Here is a 24,076-nt window from a genome sequence, read left to right as displayed (position 1 = left end):
AAAGGTTTAGCTCTGAAGCTCACAGCCCCATAGGGGGTGGCAAACAGAAATTCTGAGAATATAGTAATTAGCACAGACCTGTTAATTGCCCCTGAGCCTCAGAAAAACAAATACTGAACCAAACAGAAACACATTTGTACTGTAGCTTTAAAATTCATTTGTAAAGTACAACTAGTATAATTAATTCTCAGACTGTATAAATATATATATACATATATATATCCTGAGAAGAAATGCCTAACAGTAACAAATTAGATAAGTGTATACTGAAACTTAATAAATAGCTGTATGGTAGATGTATAAAGGTTTGTTTCAAAATGGTAACATTTGTTTCTTTATTTTACAGACAGCAAGATGTCCTATGAATATTAGCCATAAACATAGATCTGTGTACTCAAAAATTATTGGGAATGTGAAATAGGCTGTGTTTGTATGAATATAATGCCAGGATGTTAAATACTATGATTCTGGTGAGAGCAAATAATTGGCAGTGCAATTGCTTATTAATATGATTTTTAAACGCATTTTTAATATATCATAAGTGGAATATTTTCATGTTCAGTCTTAAAATGATCAGAAAAAATGGTACTGTGTGATCCATGTATATTTGAACATGTAACTTGTTAATACTAGGAATTATAGTATGTTGAATATAAACAATATAAGGAGATATTTGGAATGTAGCAAAAATGGATGATAACTGCATTTGCGGTTGTCTGCTGTCCCCTAGGGGATTAAAACTAGTATGACAGCCAAATAAATTAACTATTGGAACACATGCAGAGCCAGATGAGCCAATCAAGGAGGCATCTCCCAAATAACCAATCAATGTTATGCATCTGAAGGGCCAATCCAAAACACAAGCCCTGTGGGGCATTTCCAAATAATCACCAATGATTAGCATAAGAATAAAAAGGGTGTGGTATATCACATGATATAACCTCGTGCAAAATGAGATAGAAGGGTAGTCTTTTGTCTGCAGAAACTTGTGATTGAATAACTAGCTGCCATATTTGGGACACAATCACTTTAAGCGAAATCTGGGACTCCCTTCTTGATCTATGCAATAACCTTTCTTCATATAAGGTGATCTGAATCTATTTGGAAAAGACTGGAATACTAAATTGATTCATGTGGTAATGTATGACTGTTCTATATTTTAATATTTTAAAGCAAATACATTAATTGTTGCTACAGTCTAATTGCAATTAGTAAATTTAAAAGGGCACTTTGTATTTTAAACTCATATTCACAGTCCTGTGTAGTTTTAAGCTTGTCTTTTGTATGCTAAGTAATTAATTGTTTGCTAGGTAAAGGCCCTTTGTGTTGCATATTTCTAAGGCAGGCTTATTATTAGTATTAATAGTAAATCCCCCTGGTGTGTATTAAGTTATTTGCTATATATATATATATATATATATATATATATATATATATATATATATATATATATATATATATATATATTTGCCTTATTGCTGCTAAGTAATTTATTTCAACTCAGATAAATTGGCATATAATTTGGTTGTTTGCATTAATAATATATATAATTTCTGATGTATATAATTGGAGTTATATAGAATCAATTATGGCTAAGTAGCTTAATTGTACTGGTCTGAAAGTTAGTGGCCCATACTTTGGTATTTCATTGTGGTGATGTAATGCAATCCAATTGTGAATAAGGTTAATTATAAAGGTACATTTGGTTTGCTTTGTAAAGAATATTGTAACAACATAAGTGTGTATCATTTGATTCATAATCTGATTTATATAAATATAATTCAATGTGTCTACAACTTTAACTTATTGTAAGGAATTTAGGAATAAATATTGTTTTAATTGTTTCGTTTATGCATTTTAATTGGGGGTTATTTTAAAGAATAATTATTAAATATATTGCATTATAACCTGGCCATATACTGACACTTTGCATTGCACTACTGGCAGCTAGCTGAACACATCTAGTTAGCCAATCACAAGAGACAAATGTGTGCAGGCAACAATCAGCAGCTAAGTCCCACTAGTGAAGGATATGTGTGTATCCTTTTTTTAACAAGGGATACAAAGAGAACGAAGAACATTTGAAAATAGAAGTTGATTTGAAGGTGTCTTAAACTAACATGCTCTATTTGAATCATGCAAGTTCAATTTTAAATTCCCCTATCCCTTTAATAGCCTGAAAAAAAGATGTTTAAATGATGAATTGTTAAAGTTTTGAAAACTCTCAGTCTTGGTCTGTGATGAAGGATAAATAATTAAAAGGAAATGATCAGGACGTGAAGGGTCTCTTAGGATCAGGAGAGGGGTACAGAGACTGAGAGTCTTATCAGCTCCATACCCTGAAGGATAGGGTGGAATATTAGATAGTGATTTATTTATTACATTCTGTGCTGATGACAGAAGAATATAAAGTCATAAGTTATTATTTGGAGTTTGTACCCAATAATAATTTAAATATTTTCTTGACAAATTGCATGATGTTAAAGGGACATAATACCCATATGTTAAATCACCAGATATTTGGGTGCTCCACTTTCTAAACAAATATATCAAGTGCCAAATGCTGCAGACCACGGCAAATGCAAGTCTACCATCTAGATTCCTGTAGTTCATTGCTCCCCTTGAGCCTACATAGGTATGTTTTTCATCAAAGGGTACTAAAAGAACAAAGCAAGTTTGTTAAATTGGAAAGTTGTTTAAAATTGTATGTTCTTTCTGAATCATGGAAGTTTAACTTTGACTTTTAATGTCTATTTAATAGATTATCAAAGGGACACTGAACCCATATTTTTTTCTTTCATGATTCAGAAAGAGCATGACATTTTAAGCAACTTTCTAATTTACTCCTATTATCAATTTTTTCTTCGTTCTCTTGCTATCTTTATTTTAAAAGCGGGAATGTAAATCTTAGCAGCCAGTCTATTTTTGGTTCAGCAACATGGATAGCGCTTGCTTATTGGAGGCTTACATCTACCCACCAATAAGCAAGCATAACCCAGGTTCTCAACCAAAAATGGGCCGGCTCCTATGCATCATATTCCTGCTTTTTAAATAAAGATAAAAAGAGAACGATGAAAAATTGATAATATGAGTAAATGAGAAAGTAGCTTAAAATGGCTGCTCTATCTGAATCAGTAAAGAAAACATTTGGGTTCAGTGTCCTTTTAAGAAAGATAATTTCCAAAAACATTTGTTTAACAACCCACCAGGTCCTCCTCAAAAATACAACTTACAATTGGTTATTTTCATGACCATTGTTGTAGGGGGCTTTGGTAGATCTTTATTATTATGATTAATTACAAAAAGACATTGAACATAAATTGGAGAGTATAAAAAGTCACAATATGACAAGTCCAAATGTAGTCAACAAAAGGGGGCAAACAGATGCGCTCAGGCTGTGCCACTTCCAGTCGTTAGGGTAACAAACAATTTTACAATGAGGTAGCAACTCACAATTTGAGATGGCACCAAGGATAGGAATTATCATGAAACCCATATTTTTTCTTTCATGATTTAAAAAGAGCATGCCATTTTAAACAACGTTCTAATTTACTTCTATTAGCTAATTTGCTTTATTCTCTTGATATACATTGCTGAAAAGCATATCTAGATAGGCTCAGTAGCCGCTGATTGGTTGCTGCACATAAATGCCTTGTGTGATTGGGTTTAGTGTCCCTTTAAATACGGCATTGATTTCCAACAATGTGTTTAAAATGTTATACATTGTGCAAACACTGCTGCCATCTATTGCTCTAAAGTGTATAACATTAAAAGCATTGTTGCAAAACTACTGCCATATAGTGCGCCACCCATGTGTACATTATTGAGCCTACCTAAGTATGCTCAACATAGGATACCAAGAGAATGAATTAACATGATAATGGAAGCAATGTTTTATAAATTCTATACACTATATTAATAGGCTTACCAGAAGTCCCACTTTTACTGGGATTGTCCCGGTTTGGAGGCGCTGTCCCAGTGTCCCACCCAGTTGTTCATTCTGTCCCAGTAGGGATGCCACCTCCAGGTTTCAAATCATGTGTCCGGCTTTCAGACCGCCTGAAACCCAGACACATTATTCAAAATTACTGGACTGTGGCTCTCCAGCATAGTTGGATGCTGGTACTTTGTTACATACAGCCCTGCTTAGCTTAACGTTCGTGTCCTTCAAAGTTTACATTTAGTAATACAGGCTGAGCAGCATAGGGTTTTTTTTTAATTTTGTAGTACTACTTGGTTTATTTTTCTAAGAATTTAACACCCCCTGACCCCTGGTGACATTGCCGGTAATACACGTTTAGGGGAATCATATGGGTATGATTAGGAAGTACAGACAGGAAGGATTTTTGGTGTGGATCTTGCTTTACTTTATGCAGGATAACATTTTGGCTATAATCTTCCTGCATTATGGTATAGAGTAGCCTCTTAAACAGCTTTAGCAGGTATGTGTTTCTTTTTTACTTTCATTCAATGTTGTATTTATGCCTTATCAGTATTTGGCTCTGTTCCTTAATTAGACACATAAAACACATATTACACTGCAGATATTAAATTGTGAAATTGATAATTATGAAAGTGATAATTATGCTTGATGTTTGGCATTATTTAGAATCTGAGATTTAGATTAATGATTTATTTGCCATGACAACGTAATGGTGCCTTTTTCACTAGGGGGTAGTGTTATGGTCTATTTAAACTGTGTGATTCACTTGTTTGACTGAGGAAGGGTAGAGTATCCACGAAACATTACACACATAAAAGCTACTACTTTAAAAGGACTGGTAATTGCCACGCCCCCTTGACCACGCTCCTGATCACACCCCCACTGGCACCGCGCCAGGTGGTCCCAGTTTCACCTCTAAAAATTATGGTAAGCCTATATATTAATGTTGAAAGCCACATTTTTAGTTCCATGATTCCGGTTAAATGGACAGACAGCAATCAGCCATGAGGACATTTGCTGTTCTGTACATTTCATTGACTTCAGCTGTAGATAGAGCTGCAGGTAATTATGTAGTAAAATAACATTACACTGTTCATTTAGTGTTGAAGGTGATGCTGGAAACAAGCAAATACATAAAAAACAACAACCTGTAATGCATTTTTATTTTACAAGCAACAAAGAAAAACATTTAATATTTTATTTAGCAAAATGTAAAGACTTTCATTTGTTTCAATACTGTATATTTTGAATAACTTTATTAATAACTAACAATAGCAAGTTGTGCTGGGACATTAGTGGAAGACGCCTCGGTAAGAGTCGCAGTCTGACACTGTAATAACGTGAAGCTCAGCACAATAGAAGGTAGCAAGTTTATTGTTAATCTCCATCTCTCCCTGGAGTTACCTTCTGTCCTTGACAAATTACTTGCCAGGCCCCAAAGGAAGTCTATTCTCCCTGGACTACATTTCCCACCGCGCCCTTCGCCCTGTGAATCCACATCGATTCTGCGCGTGACCCGTTGTCATGGTGACTAAATGCTGTTGTGTGCTGTGGTCGTGCACGCGCTTTGGATCTGACCGTTCACAGTGAGGTAAGGAGTAGGACAGTTGTATACCATGTAATAATATTTATATTACGTGCACGGTGTGCTCTGTATACTGTATGTAACGATATAGGGAAATATATATGTGCACTATGTTTATATGTTATATAGGATGTGCGCTGAAATGTATAACTTTATATGTTGTTATACAGAGAGCATTATATGTGCGGGCTGACCTCTTTATAGTACATACATAACTTTATATTGTGATATAGAGAATCTTATATATGTGCAGTGTACTCTGTATACTCATTTCAACTTCATAATGTAATGCTGGGGGATGAATGATATATATATATATATATATATATATATATATATATATATATATTCACATACTAAGCTTTATATACTATATATACTGTATATAGCTTTATAAAGTAATGCTGGGGATGTATAAATACACACTAAGCTGTATATACTATATATACTGTATATAACTGTATGCTGTAAAGCTGGGGATGTATAAATACACACTAAGCTGTATATACTATATATATTGTATATAACTGTATGCTGTAATGCTGGGGATGTATAAATACACACTAAGCTGTATATACTTACTATATATATTGTATATAACTGTATGCTGTAATGCTGGGGATGTATAAATACACACTAAGCTGTATATACTATATATACTGTATATAACTGTATGATGTAATGCTGGGGATGTATAAATACACACTAAGCTGTATATACTATATATATTGTATATAACTGTATGCTGTAATGCTGGGGATGTATAAATACACACTAAGCTGTATATACTATATATACTGTATATAACGTTATTATGTAATGCTGGGGATGTATAAATACACACTAAGCTGTATATACTATATATACTGTATATAACTGTATGATGTAATGCTGGGGATGTATAAATACACACTAAGCTGTATAAACTATATATACTGTATATAACTGTATGATGTAATGCTGGGGATGTATAAATACACACTAAGCTGTATATACTATATATACTGTATATAACTGTATGCTGTAATGCTGGGGATGTATAAATACATACTAAGCTGTATATACTTACTATATATATTGTATATAACTGTATGATGTAATGCTGGGGATGTATAAATAAACACTAAACTGTATATACTTACTATATATATTGTATATAACTGTATGATGTAATGCTGGGGATGTATAAATACACACTAAACTGTATATACTTACTATATATATATTGTATATAACTGTATGCTGTAATGCTGGGGATGTATAAATACACACTAAGCTGTATATACTATATATACTGTATATAACTGTATGATGTAATGCTGGGGATGTATAAATACACACTAAGCTGTATATACTATATATACTGTATGCTGTAATGCTGGGGATGTATAAATACACACTAAGCTGTATATACTATATATACTGTATATAACTGTATGCTGTAATGCTGGGGATGTATAAATACACACTAAGCTGTATATACTATATATACTGTATATAACCTTATGATATAATGCTGGGGGTGTATAAATACACACTAAGCTGTATATACTATATATACTGTGTATAACTGTATGCTGTAATGCTGGGGATGTATAAATACACACTAAGCTGTATATACTATATATACTGTATATAACTGTATGATGTAATGCTGGGGATGTATAAATACACACTAAACTGTATATACTTACTATATATATTGTATATAACTGTATGCTGTAATGCTGGGGATGTAAAAATACACACTAAGCTGTATATACTATATATACTGTATATAACTGTATGATGTAATGCTGGGGATGTATAAATACACACTAAGCTGTATATACTATATATACTGTATATAACTGTATCATGTAATGCTGGGGATGTATAAATACACACTAAGCTGTATATACTATATATATTGTATATAACTGTATGATGTAATGCTGGGGATGTATAAATACACACTAAGCTGTATATACTATATATACTGTATATAACTGTATGCTGTAATGCTGGGGATGTATAAATACACACTAAGCTGTATATACTATATATACTGTATATAACTGTATGATGTAATGCTGGGGATGTATAAATACACACTAAGCTGTATATACTATATATATTGTATATAACTGTATGCTGTAATGCTGGGGATGTATAAATACACACTAAGATGTATATACTTACTATATATACTGTATATAACTGTATGATGTAATGCTGGGGATGTATAAATACACACTAAGCTGTATATACTATTTATACTGTATATAACTGTATGATGTAATGCAGGGGATGTATAAATACACACTAAGCTGTATATACTATATATACTGTATATAACTGTATGATGTAATGCTGGGGATGTATAAATACACACTAAGCTGTATATACTATATATACTGTATATAACTGTATGCTGTAATGCTGGGGATGTATAAATACACACTAAGCTGTATATACTATATATACTGTATATAACTGTATGCTGTAATGCTGGGGATGTATAAATACACACTAAGCTGTATATACTATATATACTGTATATAACTGTATGATGTAATGCTGGGGATGTATAAATATACACTAAGCTGTTTATACTATATATACTGTATATAACTGTATGATGTAATGCTGGGGATGTATAAATACACACTAAGCTATATATACTGTATATAACGTTATGATGTAATGCTGGAGATGTATAAATACACACTAAGCTGTATATACTATATATACTGTATATAACTGTATGATGTAATGCTGGGGACGTATAAATACACACTAAGCTGTATATACTATATATACTGTATATAACTGTATGATGTAATGCTGGGGATGTATAAATACACACTAAGCTGTATAAAATATATATACTGTATATAACTTTATACTGTAATGCTGGGGACGTATAAATACACACTAAGATGTATATACTATATATACTGTATATAACTGTATGATGTAATGCTGGGGATATATAAATACACACTAAGCTGTATATACTATATATACTGTATATAACGTTATGATGTAATAGTGGGGATGTTGTGTATATATAAACACTAAGCTGTATATACTATATATACTGTATATAACTGTATGCTGTAATGCTGGGGATGTATAAATACACACTAAGCTGTATATACTATATATACTGTATATAAGTGTATGCTGTAATGCTGGGGATGTATAAATACACACTAAGCTGTATATACTATATATACTGTATATAACTGTATGATGTAATGCTGGGGATGTATAAATACACACTAAGCTGTATATACTATATATACTGTATATAACTGTATGATGTAATGCTGGGGATGTATAAATACACACTAAGCTGTATATACTATATATACTGTATATAACTATGATGTAATGCTGGGGATTTTTAAATACACACTAAGCTGTATATACTATATATACTGTATATAACTGTATGATGTAATGCTGGGGATGTATAAATACACACTAAGCTGTATAAACTATATATACTGTATATAACTGTATGATGTAATGCTGGGGATGTATAAATACACACTAAGCTGTATATACTATATATACTGTATATAACTGTATGCTGTAATGCTGGGGATGTATAAATACACACTAAGCTGTATATACTATATATACTGTATATAATATATATACTGTATATAGCTTTAATGCTGGGGACGTATAAATACACACTAAGATGTATATACTATATATACTGTATATAACTGTATGATGTAATGCTGGGGATGTATAAATACACACTAAGCTGCATATACTATATATACTGTATATAACGTTATGATGTAATAGTGGGGATGTTGTGTATATATAAACACTAAGCTGTATATACTATATATACTGTATATAACTGTATGATGTAATGCTGGGGATGTATAAATACACACTAAGCTGTATATACTATATATACTGTATATAACTGTATGCTGTAATGCTGGGGATGTATAAATACACACTAAGCTGTATATACTATATATACTGTATATAACTGTATGATGTAATGCTGGGGATATATAAATACACACTAAGCTGTATATACTATATATACTGTATATAACGTTATGATGTAATGCTGGGGATGTATAAATACACACTAAGCTGTATATACTATATATACTGTATATAACTGTATGATGTAATGCTGGGGATGTATAAATACACACTAAGCTGTATATACTATATATACTGTATATAACTGTATGATGTAATGCTGGGGATGTATAAATACACACTAAGCTGTACATACTATATATACTGTATATAGCTGTATGCTGTAATGCTGGGGATGTATAAATACACACTAAGCTGTATATACTATATATACTGTATATAACTGTATGATGTAATGCTGGGGATGTATAAATACACACTAAGCTATATATACTGTATACAACGTTATGATGTAATGCTGGGGATGTATAAATACACACTAAGCTGTATATACTATATATACTGTATATAACTGTATGATGTAATGCTGGGGACGTATAAATACACACTAAGCTGTATATACTATATATACTGTATATAACTGTATGATGTAATGCTGGGGACGTATAAATACACACTAAGCTGTATAAAATATATATACTGTATATAACTTTATGCTGTAATGCTGGGGACGTATAAATACACACTAAGATGTATATACTATATATACTGTATATAACTGTATGATTTAATGCTGGGGATGTATAAATACACACTAAGCTGTATATACTATATATACTGTATATAACGTTATGATGTAATGCTGGGGATGTATAAATACACACTAAGCTGTATATACTATATATACTGTATATAACTGTATGATGTAATGCTGGGGATGTATAAATACACACTAAGATGTATATACTATATATACTGTATATAACTGTATGATGTAATGCTGGGGATGTATAAATACACACTAAGCTGTATATACTATATATACTGTATATAACGTTATTATGTAATGCTGGGGATGTATAAATACACACTAAGCTGTATATACTATATATACTCTATATAACTGTATGATGTAATGCTGGGGATGTATAAATACACACTAAGCTGTATATACTAAATATATTGTATATAACTGTATGATGTAATGCTGGGGATGTATAAATACACACTAAGCTGTATATACTATATATACTGTATATAACTGTATGATGTAATGCCGGGGACATATAAATACACACTAAGATGTATATACTATATATACTGTATATAACTGTATGATGTAATGCTGGTGATGTATAAATACACACTAAGCTGTATATACTATATATACTGTATATAACTGTATGCTGTAATGCTGGGGATGTATAAATGCACACTAAGCTGTATATACTATATAAACTGTATATAACTGTATGATGTAATGCTGGTGATGTATAAATACACACTAAGCTGTATATACTATATATACTGTATATAACTGTATGCTGTAATGCTGGGGATGTATAAATACACACTAAGCTGTATATACTATATAACTGTATATAACTGTATCATGTAATGCTGGGGACGTATAAATACACACTAAGCTGTATATACTATATATACTGTATGCTGTAATGCTGGGGATGTATAAATACACACTAAGCTGTATATACTATATATATTGTATATAACTGTATGATGTAATGCTGGGGATGTATAAAAACACACTAAGCTGTATATACTATATATACTGTATATAACTGTATGATGTAATGCTGGGGACGTATAAATACACACTAAGCTGTATATACTATATATACTGTATATAACTGTATGATGTAATGCTGGGGATGTATAAATACACACTAAGCTGTATATACTATATATATTGTATATAACTGTATGATGTAATGCTGGGGATGTATAAATACACATTAAGCTGTACATACTATTTATACTGTATATAACTGTATGCTGTAATGCAGGGGATGTATAAATACACACAAAGCTGTATATACTATATATACTGTATATAACTGTATGATGTAATGCTGGGGATGTATAAATACACACTAAGCTATATATACTGTATATAACGTTATGATGTAATGCTGGGGATGTATAAATACACACTAAGCTGTATATACTATATATACTGTATATAACTGTATGATGTAATGCTGGGGACGTATAAATACGCACTAAGCTGTATATACTATATATACTGTATATAAGTGTATGCTGTAATGCTGGGGATGTATAAATACACACTAAGCTGTATATACTATATATACTGTATATAACTGTATGATGTAATGCTGGGGATGTATAAATACACACTAAGCTGTATATACTATATATACTGTATATAACTGTATGATGTAATGCTGGGGATGTATAAATACACACTAAGCTGTATAAACTATATATACTGTATATAACTGTATGATGTAATGCTGGGGATGTATAAATACACACTAAGCTGTATATACTATATATACTGTATATAACTGTATGCTGTAATGCTGGGGATGTATAAATACACACTAAGCTGTATATACTATATATACTGTATATAATATATATACTGTATATAACTTTATGCTTTAATGCTGGGGACGTATAAATACACACTAAGATGTATATACTGTATATAACTGTATGATGTAATGCTGGGGATGTATAAATACACACTAAGCTGCATATACTATATATACTGTATATAATGTTATGATGTAATAGTGGGGATGTTGTGTATATATAAACACTAAGCTGTATATACTATATATACTGTATATAACTGTATGCTGTAATGCTGGGGATGTATAAATACACACTAAGCTGTATATACTATATATACTGTATATAACTGTATGCTGTAATGCTGGGGATGTATAAATACACACTAAGCTGTATATACTATATATACTGTATATAACTGTATGATGTAATGCTGGGGATATATAAATACACACTAAGCTGTATATACTATATATACTGTATATAACGTTATGATGTAATGCTGGGGATGTATAAATACACACTAAGCTGTATATACTATATATACTGTATATAACTGTATGATGTAATGCTGGGGATGTATAAATACACACTAAGCTGTATATACTATATATACTGTATATAACTGTATGATGTAATGCTGGGGATGTATAAATACACACTAAGCTGTACATACTATATATACTGTATATAACTGTATGCTGTAATGCTGGGGATGTATAAATACACACTAAGCTGTATATACTATATATACTGTATATAACTGTATGATGTAATGCTGGGGATGTATAAATACACACTAAGCTATATATACTGTATATAACGTTATGATGTAATGCTGGGGATGTATAAATACACACTAAGCTGTATATACTATATATACTGTATATAACTGTATGATGTAATGCTGGGGACGTATAAATCCACACTAAGCTGTATATACTATATATACTGTATATAACTGTATGATGTAATGCTGGGGACGTATAAATACACACTAAGCTGTATAAAATATATATACTGTATATAACTTTATGCTGTAATGCTGGGGACGTATAAATACACACTAAGATGTATATACTATATATACTGTATATAACTGTATGATTTAATGCTGGGGATGTATAAATACACACTAAGCTGTATATACTATATATACTGTATATAACGTTATGATGTAATGCTGGGGATGTATAAATACACACTAAGCTGTATATACTATATATACTGTATATAACTGTATGATGTAATGCTGGGGATGTATAAATACACACTAAGATGTATATACTATATATACTGTATATAACTGTATGATGTAATGCTGGGGATGTATAAATACACACTAAGCTGTATATACTATATATACTGTATATAACGTTATTATGTAATGCTGGGGATGTATAAATACACACTAAGCTGTATATACTATATATACTCTATATAACTGTATGATGTAATGCTGGGTATGTATAAATACACACTAAGCTGTATATACTATATATATTGTATATAACTGTATGATGTAATGCTGGGGATGTATAAATACACACTAAGCTGTATATACTATATATACTGTATATAACTGTATGATGTAATGCCGGGGACATATAAATACACACTAATATGTATATACTATATATACTGTATATAACTGTATGATGTAATGCTGGTGATGTATAAATACACACTAAGCTGTATATACTATATATACTGTATATAACTGTATGCTGTAATGCTGGGGATGTATAAATGCACACTAAGCTGTATATACTATATAAACTGTATATAACTGTATGATGTAATGCTGGTGATGTATAAATACACACTAAGCTGTATATACTATATATACTGTATATAACTGTATGCTGTAATGCTGGGGATGTATAAATACACACTAAGCTGTATATACTATATAACTGTATATAACTGTATCATGTAATGCTGGGGACGTATAAATACACACTAAGCTGTATATACTATATATACTGTATGCTGTAATGCTGGGGATGTATAAATACACACTAAGCTGTATATACTATATATATTGTATATAACTGTATGATGTAATGCTGGGGATGTATAAAAACACACTAAGCTGTATATACTATATATACTGTATATAACTGTATGATGTAATGCTGGGGACGTATAAATACACACTAAGCTGTATATACTATATATACTGTATATAACTGTATGATGTAATGCTGGGGATGTATAAATACACACTAAGCTGTATATACTATATATATTGTATATAACTGTATGATGTAATGCTGGGGATGTATAAATACACACTAAGCTGTACATACTATTTATACTGTATATAACTGTATGCTGTAATGCAGGGGATGTATAAATACACACAAAGCTGTATATACTATATATACTGTATATAACTGTATGATGTAATGCTGGGGATGTATAAATACACACTAAGCTATATATACTGTATATAACGTTATGATGTAATGCTGGGGATGTATAAATACACACTAAGCTGTATATACTATATATACTGTATATAACTGTATGATGTAATGCTGGGGACGTATAAATACACACTAAGCTGTATATACTATATATACTGTATATAACTGTATGATGTAATGCTGGGGGCGTATAAATACACACTAAGCTGTATAAAATATATATACTGTATATAACTTTATGCTGTAATGCTGGGGACGTATAAATACACACTAAGATGTATTTACTATATATACTGTATATAACTGTATGATGTAATGCTGGGGATGTATAAATACACTCTAAGCTGTATATACTATATATACTGTATATAACGTTATGATGTAATAGTGGGGATGTTGTGTATATATAAACACTAAGCTGTATTTACTATATATACTGTATATAACTGTATGATGTAATGCTGGGGATGTATAAATACACACTAAGCTGTATATACTATATATACTGTATATAACTGTATGCTGTAATGCTGGGGATGTATAAATACACACTAAGCTGTATATACTATATATACTGTATATAACTGTATGATGTAATGCTGGGGATATATAAATACACACTAAGCTGTATATACTATATATACTGTATATAACTGTATGATGTAATGCTGGGGATGTATAAATACACACTAAGCTGTATATACTATTTATACTGTATATAACTGTATGATGTAATGCAGGGGATGTATAAATACACACTAAGCTGTATATACTATATATACTGTATATAACTGTATGATGTAATGCTGGGGATGTATAAATACACACTAAGCTGTATATACTATATATACTGTATATAACTGTATGCTGTAATGCTGGGGATGTATAAATACACACTAAGCTGTATATACTATATATATACTGTATATAACTGTATGATGTAATGCTGGGGATGTATAAATACACACTAAGCTGTATATACTATATATACTGTATATAACTGTATGATGTAATGCTGGGGATGTATAAATACACACTAAGCTGTATATACTATTTATACTGTATATAACGTTATGATGTAATGCTGGGGATGTATAAATACACACTAAGCTGTATATACTATATATACTGTATATAACTGTATGATGTAATGCTGGGGATGTATAAATACACACTAAGCTGTATATACTATATATACTGTATATAACTGTATGATGTAATGCTGGGGATGTATAAATACACACTAAGCTGTATATACTATATATACTGTATATAACGTTATTATGTAATGCTGGGGATGTATAAATACACACTAAGCTGTATATACTATATATACTGTATATAACTGTATGATGTAATGCTGGGGATCTATAAATACACCCTAAGCTGTATATACTATATATACTGTATATAACTGTATGCTGTAATGCTGGGGATGTATAAATACACACTAAGCTGTATATACTATATATACTGTATATAACTGTATGATGTAATGCCGGGGACGTATAAATACACACTAAGATGTATATACTATATATACTGTATATAACTGTATGATGTAATGCTGGTGATGTATAAATACACACTAAGCTGTATATACTATATATACTGTATATAACTGTATGCTGTAATGCTGGGGATGTATAGATACACACTAAGCTGTATATACTATATAAACTGTATATAACTGTATGATGTAATGCTGGTGATGTATAAATACACACTAAGCTGTATATACTATATATACTGTATATAACTGTATGCTGTAATGCTGGGGATGTATAAATACACACTTAGCTGTATATACTATATAAACTGTATATAACTGTATGATGTAATGCTGGTGATGTATAAATACACACTAAGCTGTATATACTATATATACTGTATATAACTGTATGCTGTAATGCTGGGGATGTATAAATGCACACTAAGCTGTATATACTATATAAACTGTATATAACTGTATGATGTAATGCTGGTGATGTATAAATACACACTAAGCTGTATATACTATATATACTGTATATAACTGTATGCTGTAATGCTGGGGATGTATAAATACACACTAAGCTGTATATACTATATAACTGTATATAACTGTATCATGTAATGCTGGGGACGTATAAATACACACTAAGCTGTATATACTATATATACTGTATGCTGTAATGCTGGGGATGTATAAATACACACTAAGCTGTATATACTATATATATTGTATATAACTGTATGATGTAATGCTGGGGATGTATAAAAACACACTAAGCTGTATATACTATATATACTGTATATAACTGTATGATGTAATGCTGGGGACGTATAAATACACACTAAGCTGTATATACTATATATACTGTATATAACTGTATGATGTAATGCTGGGGATGTATAAATACACACTAAGCTGTATATACTATATATATTGTATATAACTGTATGATGTAATGCTGGGGATGTATAAATACACATTAAGCTGTATATACTATATATACTGTATATAACTGTATGATGTAATGCTGGGGATGTATAAATACACACTAAGCTGTATATACTATATATACTGTATATAACTGTATGATGTACTGCTGGGGATGTATAAATACACACTAAGCTGTACATACTATTTATACTGTATATAACTGTATGCTGTAATGCAGGGGATGTATAAATACACACAAAGCTGTATATACTATATATACTGTATATAACTGTATGATGTAATGCTGGGGATGTATAAATACACACTAAGCTATATATACTGTATATAACGTTATGATGTAATGCTGGGGATGTATAAATACACACTAAGCTGTATATACTATATATACTGTATATAACTGTATGATGTAATGCTGGGGACGTATAAATACACACTAAGCTGTATATACTATATATACTGTATATAACTGTATGATGTAATGCTGGGGGCGTATAAATACACACTAAGCTGTATAAAATATATATACTGTATATAACTTTATGCTGTAATGCTGGGGACGTATAAATACACACTAAGATGTATTTACTATATATACTGTATATAACTGTATGATGTAATGCTGGGGATGTATAAATACACTCTAAGCTGTATATACTATATATACTGTATATAACGTTATGATGTAATAGTGGGGATGTTGTGTATATATAAACACTAAGCTGTATTTACTATATATACTGTATATAACTGTATGATGTAATGCTGGGGATGTATAAATACACACTAAGCTGTATATACTATATATACTGTATATAACTGTATGCTGTAATGCTGGGGATGTATAAATACACACTAAGCTGTATATACTATATATACTGTATATAACTGTATGATGTAATGCTGGGGATATATAAATACACACTAAGCTGTATATACTATATATACTGTATATAACTGTATGATGTAATGCTGGGGATGTATAAATACACACTAAGCTGTATATACTATTTATACTGTATATAACTGTATGATGTAATGCAGGGGATGTATAAATACACACTAAGCTGTATATACTATATATACTGTATATAACTGTATGATGTAATGCTGGGGATGTATAAATACACACTAAGCTGTATATACTATATATACTGTATATAACTGTATGCTGTAATGCTGGGGATGTATAAATACACACTAAGCTGTATATACTATATATACTGTATATAACTGTATGATGTAATGCTGGGGATGTATAAATACACACTAAGCTGTATATACTATATATACTGTATATAACTGTATGATGTAATGCTGGGGATGTATAAATACACACTAAGCTGTATATACTATTTATACTGTATATAACGTTATGATGTAATGCTGGGGATGTATAAATACACACTAAGCTGTATATACTATATATACTGTATATAACTGTATGATGTAATGCTGGGGATGTATAAATACACACTAAGCTGTATATACTATATATACTGTATATAACTGTATGATGTAATGCTGGGGATGTATAAATACACACTAAGCTGTATATACTATATATACTGTATATAACGTTATTATGTAATGCTGGGGATGTATAAATACACACTAAGCTGTATATACTATATATACTGTATATAACTGTATGATGTAATGCTGGGGATCTATAAATACACCCTAAGCTGTATATACTATATATACTGTATATAACTGTATGCTGTAATGCTGGGGATGTATAAATACACACTAAGCTGTATATACTATATATACTGTATATAACTGTATGATGTAATGCCGGGGACGTATAAATACACACTAAGATGTATATACTATATATACTGTATATAACTGTATGATGTAATGCTGGTGATGTATAAATACACACTAAGCTGTATATACTATATATACTGTATATAACTGTATGCTGTAATGCTGGGTATGTATAGATACACACTAAGCTGTATATACTATATAAACTGTATATAACTGTATGATGTAATGCTGGTGATGTATAAATACACACTAAGCTGTATATACTATATATACTGTATATAACTGTATGCTGTAATGCTGGGGATGTATAAATACACACTTAGCTGTATATACTATATAAACTGTATATAACTGTATGATGTAATGCTGGTGATGTATAAATACACACTAAGCTGTATATACTATATATACTGTATATAACTGTATGCTGTAATGCTGGGGATGTATAAATACACACTAAGCTGTATATACTATATATACTGTATATAACGTTATTATGTAATGCTGGGGATGTATAAATACACACTAAGCTGTATATACTATATAACTGTATATAACTGTATCATGTAATGCTGGGGACGTATAAATACACACTAAGCTGTATATACTATATATACTGTATATAACTGTATGCTGTAATGCTGGGGATGTATAAATACACACTAAGCTGTATATACTATATATATTGTATATAACTGTATGATGTAATGCTGGGGATGTATAAATACACACTAAGCTGTATATACTATATATACTGTATATAACTGTATGATGTAATGCTGGGGATGTATAAATACACACTAAGCTGTATATACTATATATACTGTATATAACTGTATGATGTAATGCTGGGGATGTATAAATACACACTAAGCTGTATATACTGTATATAACTGTATGATGTAATGCTGGGGACGCATAAATACATACTAAGCTGTATATACTATATATACTGTATATAACTGTATGCTGTAATGCTGGGAATGTATAAATACACACTAAGCTGTATATACTATATATACTGTATATAACTGTATGATGTAATGCTGGGGATGTATAAATACACACTAAGCTGTATATACTATATATACTCTATATAACTGTATGATATAATGCTTGGGATGTATAAATACACACTAAGCTGTATATATATACCGTATATAACGTTATGATGTAATGCTGGGGATGTATAAATACACACTAAGATGTATATACTATATATACTGTATATAACTGTATTCTGTAATGCTGGGGATGTATAAATACACACTAAGATGTATATACTATATATACTGTATATAACTCTATGCTGTAATGCTGGGGATGTATAAATACATACTAAGCTGTATGTACTATATATACTGTATATAACTGTATGCTGTAATGCTGGGGATGTATAAATACACACTAAGCTGTATATACTATATATACCGTATATAACGTTATGATGTAATGCTGGGGATGTTGTATATATAAACACTAAGCTGTATATACAGTGTGTACTGCATATAACTTTAGGATGCCGAAATTATAATCCATGTGACCCCAAACCTTCCACCTGTGCATTGTAAGTGGTTTGTAGCAGGACCCTCCACCTCTTGTAATTGGTTTAGTCTGACTTCTGTATTGAAATATTTTTTTATTTTATTTTTTACTACAGGGACAAATCCCTACTATCTTTTTTTTCTTTTTTACTACAGGGACAAAATTCCTTTAAATCCAAATTATTATTTTTTTACTACAGGGACAAATCCCCAAATCAAAACTATATATTTTTTTATTATTATTATTTTCTTCTGTTATGTGTGATCAGTCCACGGGTCATCATTACTTCTGGGATATAACTCCTCCCCAACAGGAAATGCAAGAGGATTCACCCAGCAGAGCTGCATATAGCTCCTCCCCTCTACGTCACTCCCAGTCATTCTCTTGCACCCAACGACTAGATAGGATGTGTGAGAGGACTATGGTGATTATACTTAGTTTTTATAACTTCAATCAAAAGTTTGTTATTTTACAATAGCACCGGAGCGTGTTATTGCCTCTCTGGCAGAGTTTGAAGAAGAATCTACCAGAGTTTTTACTATGATTTTAACCGGAGTAGTTAAGATCATATTGCTGTTTCTCGGCCATCTGAGGGAGGTAAAAGCTTCAGATCAGGGGACAGCGGGCAGATGAATCTGCATTGAGGTATGTAGCAGTTTTTATTTTCTGAATGGAATTGATGAGAAAATCCTGCCTTACCGTTATAATGACATGTATGTATACTCTACACTTCAGTATTCTGGGGATGGTATTTCACTGGAATTACTCTGTTAAAAGTACATTAAACCTTTTTAATAGGTATTTATTATGTTAAACGTTTTTCCTGGAAGTAGAATCGTTTGCATTTTCTGAGGTACTGAGTGAATAAATGTTTGGGCATTATTTTTCCACTTGGCAGTTGCTTGTTTTAATTGTGACAGTTTCGTTTCTCTCTCACTGCTGTGTGTGAGGGGGAGGGGCCGTTTTTGGCGCTCTTTGCTACGCATCAAAAATTTCCAGTCAGTTACTCTTGTATTTCCTGCATGATCCGGTTCATCTCTAACAGAACTCAGGGGTCTTCAAACTTCTTTGGAGGGAGGTAGATTCTCTCAGCAGAGCTGTGAGACTTATATATTGACTGTGATTAAAAAACGTTGCTCTGTAATTTTTATGCTTCAAATTTAATTATTGTTACTTTACTAATGGGAACAAACCTTTGCTAAAAGTTGTGTTGTTTTTAAGGATTGATGCTATAACTGTTTTTTTCAGTTCATTATTTCAACTGTCATTTAATCGTTTAGTGCTTCTTTGAGGCACAGTACGTTTTTGTTAAATAAGATTGTAACCAAGTTGCAAGTTTATTGCTAGTGTGTTAAACATGTCTGATTCAGAGGAAGATACCTGTGTCATTTGTTCCAATGCCAAGGTGGAGCCCAATAGAAATGTATGTACTAACTGTATTGATGCTACTTTAAATAAAAGCCAATCTGTACAAATTGAACAAATTTCACCAAACAGCGAGGGGAGAGTTATGCCGACTAACTCGCCTCACGTGTCAGTACCTGCATCTCCCGCCCGGGAGGTGCGTGATATTGTGGCGCCTAGTACATCTGGGCGGCCATTACAGATAACATTACAAGATATGGCTACTGTTATGACCGAAGTTTTGGCTAAATTACCAGAACTAAGAGGCAAGCGTGATCACTCTGGGGTGAGAACAGAGTGCGCTGATAATACTAGGGCCATGTCTGATACTGCGTCACAGCTTGCAGAGCATGAGGACGGAGAGCTTCATTCTGTGGGTGACGGTTCTGATCCAAACAGATTGGATTCAGATATTTCAAATTTTAAATTTAAATTGGAGAACCTCCGTGTATTACTAGGGGAGGTTTTAGCGGCTCTTAATGATTGTAACACTGTTGCAATACCAGAGAAATTGTGTAGGTTGGATAAATACTTTGCGGTACCGGCGAGTACTGACGTTTTTCCTATACCTAAGAGACTAACTGAAATTGTTACTAAGGAGTGGGATAGACCCGGTGTGCCGTTCTCACCCCCTCCAATATTTAGAAAGATGTTTCCAATAGACGCCACCACACGGGACTTATGGCAAACGGTCCCTAAGGTGGAGGGAGCAGTTTCTACTTTAGCTAAGCGTACCACTATCCCGGTGGAGGATAGCTGTGCTTTTTCAGATCCAATGGATAAAAAATTAGAGGGTTACCTTAAGAAAATGTTTGTTCAACAAGGTTTTATATTGCAACCCCTTGCATGCATCGCGCCGATTACGGCTGCGGCAGCATTTTGGATTGAGTCTCTGGAAGAGAACCTTAGTTCAGCTACGCTGGACGACATTACGGACAGGCTTAGAGTCCTTAAACTAGCTAATTCATTCATTTCGGAGGCCGTAGTACATTTAACCAAACTTACGGCTAAGAACTCAGGATTCGCCATTCAGGCACGTAGGGCGCTGTGGCTAAAATCCTGGTCAGCTGATGTAACTTCTAAGTCCAAATTACTTAATATACCTTTCAAGGGGCAAACTTTATTTGGGCCCGGTTTGAAAGAAATTATCGCTGACATTACAGGAGGTAAGGGCCACGCCCTGCCTCAAGACAAAGCCAAAGCTAAGGCTAGACAGTCTAATTTTCATCCCTTTCGGAATTTCAAAGCTGGAGCAGCACCAACTTCCACTGCACCAAAACAGGAAGGAGCTGTTGCTCGTTACAGACAAGGCTGGAAACCTAACCAGTCCTGGAACAAGGGCAAGCAGGCCAGGAAACCTGCTGCTGCCCCAAAGACAGCATGAACCGAGGGCCCCCGATCCGGGACCGGATCTAGTGGGGGGCAGACTCTCTCTCTTCGCCCAGGCTTGGGCAAGAGATGTTCAGGATCCCTGGGCGCTAGAGATCATATCTCAGGGATACCTTCTAGACTTCAAATTCTCTCCCCCAAGAGGGAGATTTCATCTGTCAAGGTTGTCAACAAACCAGATAAAGAAAGAAGCGTTTCTACGCTGTGTACAAGATCTGTTATTAATGGGAGTGATCCATCCGGTTCCGCGGTCGGAACAAGGACAAGGGTTTTACTCAAACCTGTTTGTGGTTCCCAAAAAAGAGGGAACTTTCAGGCCAATCTTGGATTTAAAGATCCTAAACAAATTCCTAAGAGTTCCATCGTTCAAAATGGAAACTATTCGGACAATCTTACCCATGATCCAAAAGGGTCAGTACATGACCACAGTGGATTTAAAGGATGCTTACCTTCACATACCGATTCACAAAGATCATTACCGGTATCTAAGGTTTGCCTTCTTAGACAGGCATTACCAGTTTGTAGCTCTTCCATTCGGATTGGCTACGGCTCCAAGAATCTTCACAAAGGTTCTGGGTGCCCTTCTGGCGGTACTAAGACCGCGAGGAATTTCGGTAGCTCCGTACCTAGACGACATTCTGATACAAGCTTCAAGCTTTCAAACTGCCAAGTCTCATACAGAGTTAGTTCTGGCATTTCTAAGGTCGCATGGATGGAAAGTGAACGAAAAGAAGAGTTCTCTCTTTCCTCTCACAAGAGTTCCATTCTTGGGGACTCTTATAGATTCTGTAGAAATGAAGATTTATCTGACAGAAGACAGATTAACAAAGCTTCTAAATGCATGCCGTGTCCTTCATTCCATTCAACTCCCGTCAGTAGCTCAATGCATGGAGGTGATCGGCTTAATGGTAGCAGCAATGGACATAGTACCCTTTGCACGTCTACATCTCAGACTGCTGCAATTGTGCATGCTGAGTCAGTGGAATGGGGATTACTCAGACTTGTCCCCTACTCTGAATCTGGATCAAGAGACCAGAAACTCTCTTCTATGGTGGCTTTCTCGGCCACATCTGTCCAGGGGGATGCCA

General features: G+C 32.5%; 1 protein-coding gene across 3 annotated transcripts in view; it reads left to right on the top strand.

Annotated features, from left to right (window-relative positions):
* The window catches only part of LRRC51 (leucine rich repeat containing 51), a 104,643-nt gene that overhangs the window by 53,217 nt on the left and 27,350 nt on the right, over positions 1-24,076 (top strand). Inside the window, exon 2 of one of the 3 annotated variants that reach the window (XM_053708789.1) lies at positions 347-470. The gene's annotated coding sequence lies outside the window, so the exon portion shown is untranslated. Of the gene's footprint in view, positions 1-346; positions 471-4,832; positions 4,871-5,318; positions 5,535-24,076 lie in introns of those variants that run through there. The other 2 variants (XM_053708791.1, XM_053708788.1) reach the window with 2 other exon arrangements.

This window comes from Bombina bombina, chromosome 3, assembly GCF_027579735.1.
Source record: "Bombina bombina isolate aBomBom1 chromosome 3, aBomBom1.pri, whole genome shotgun sequence".
NCBI lineage: Eukaryota > Metazoa > Chordata > Amphibia > Anura > Bombinatoridae > Bombina > Bombina bombina.
This window is presented reverse-complemented; position numbering and strand designations above follow the sequence as displayed.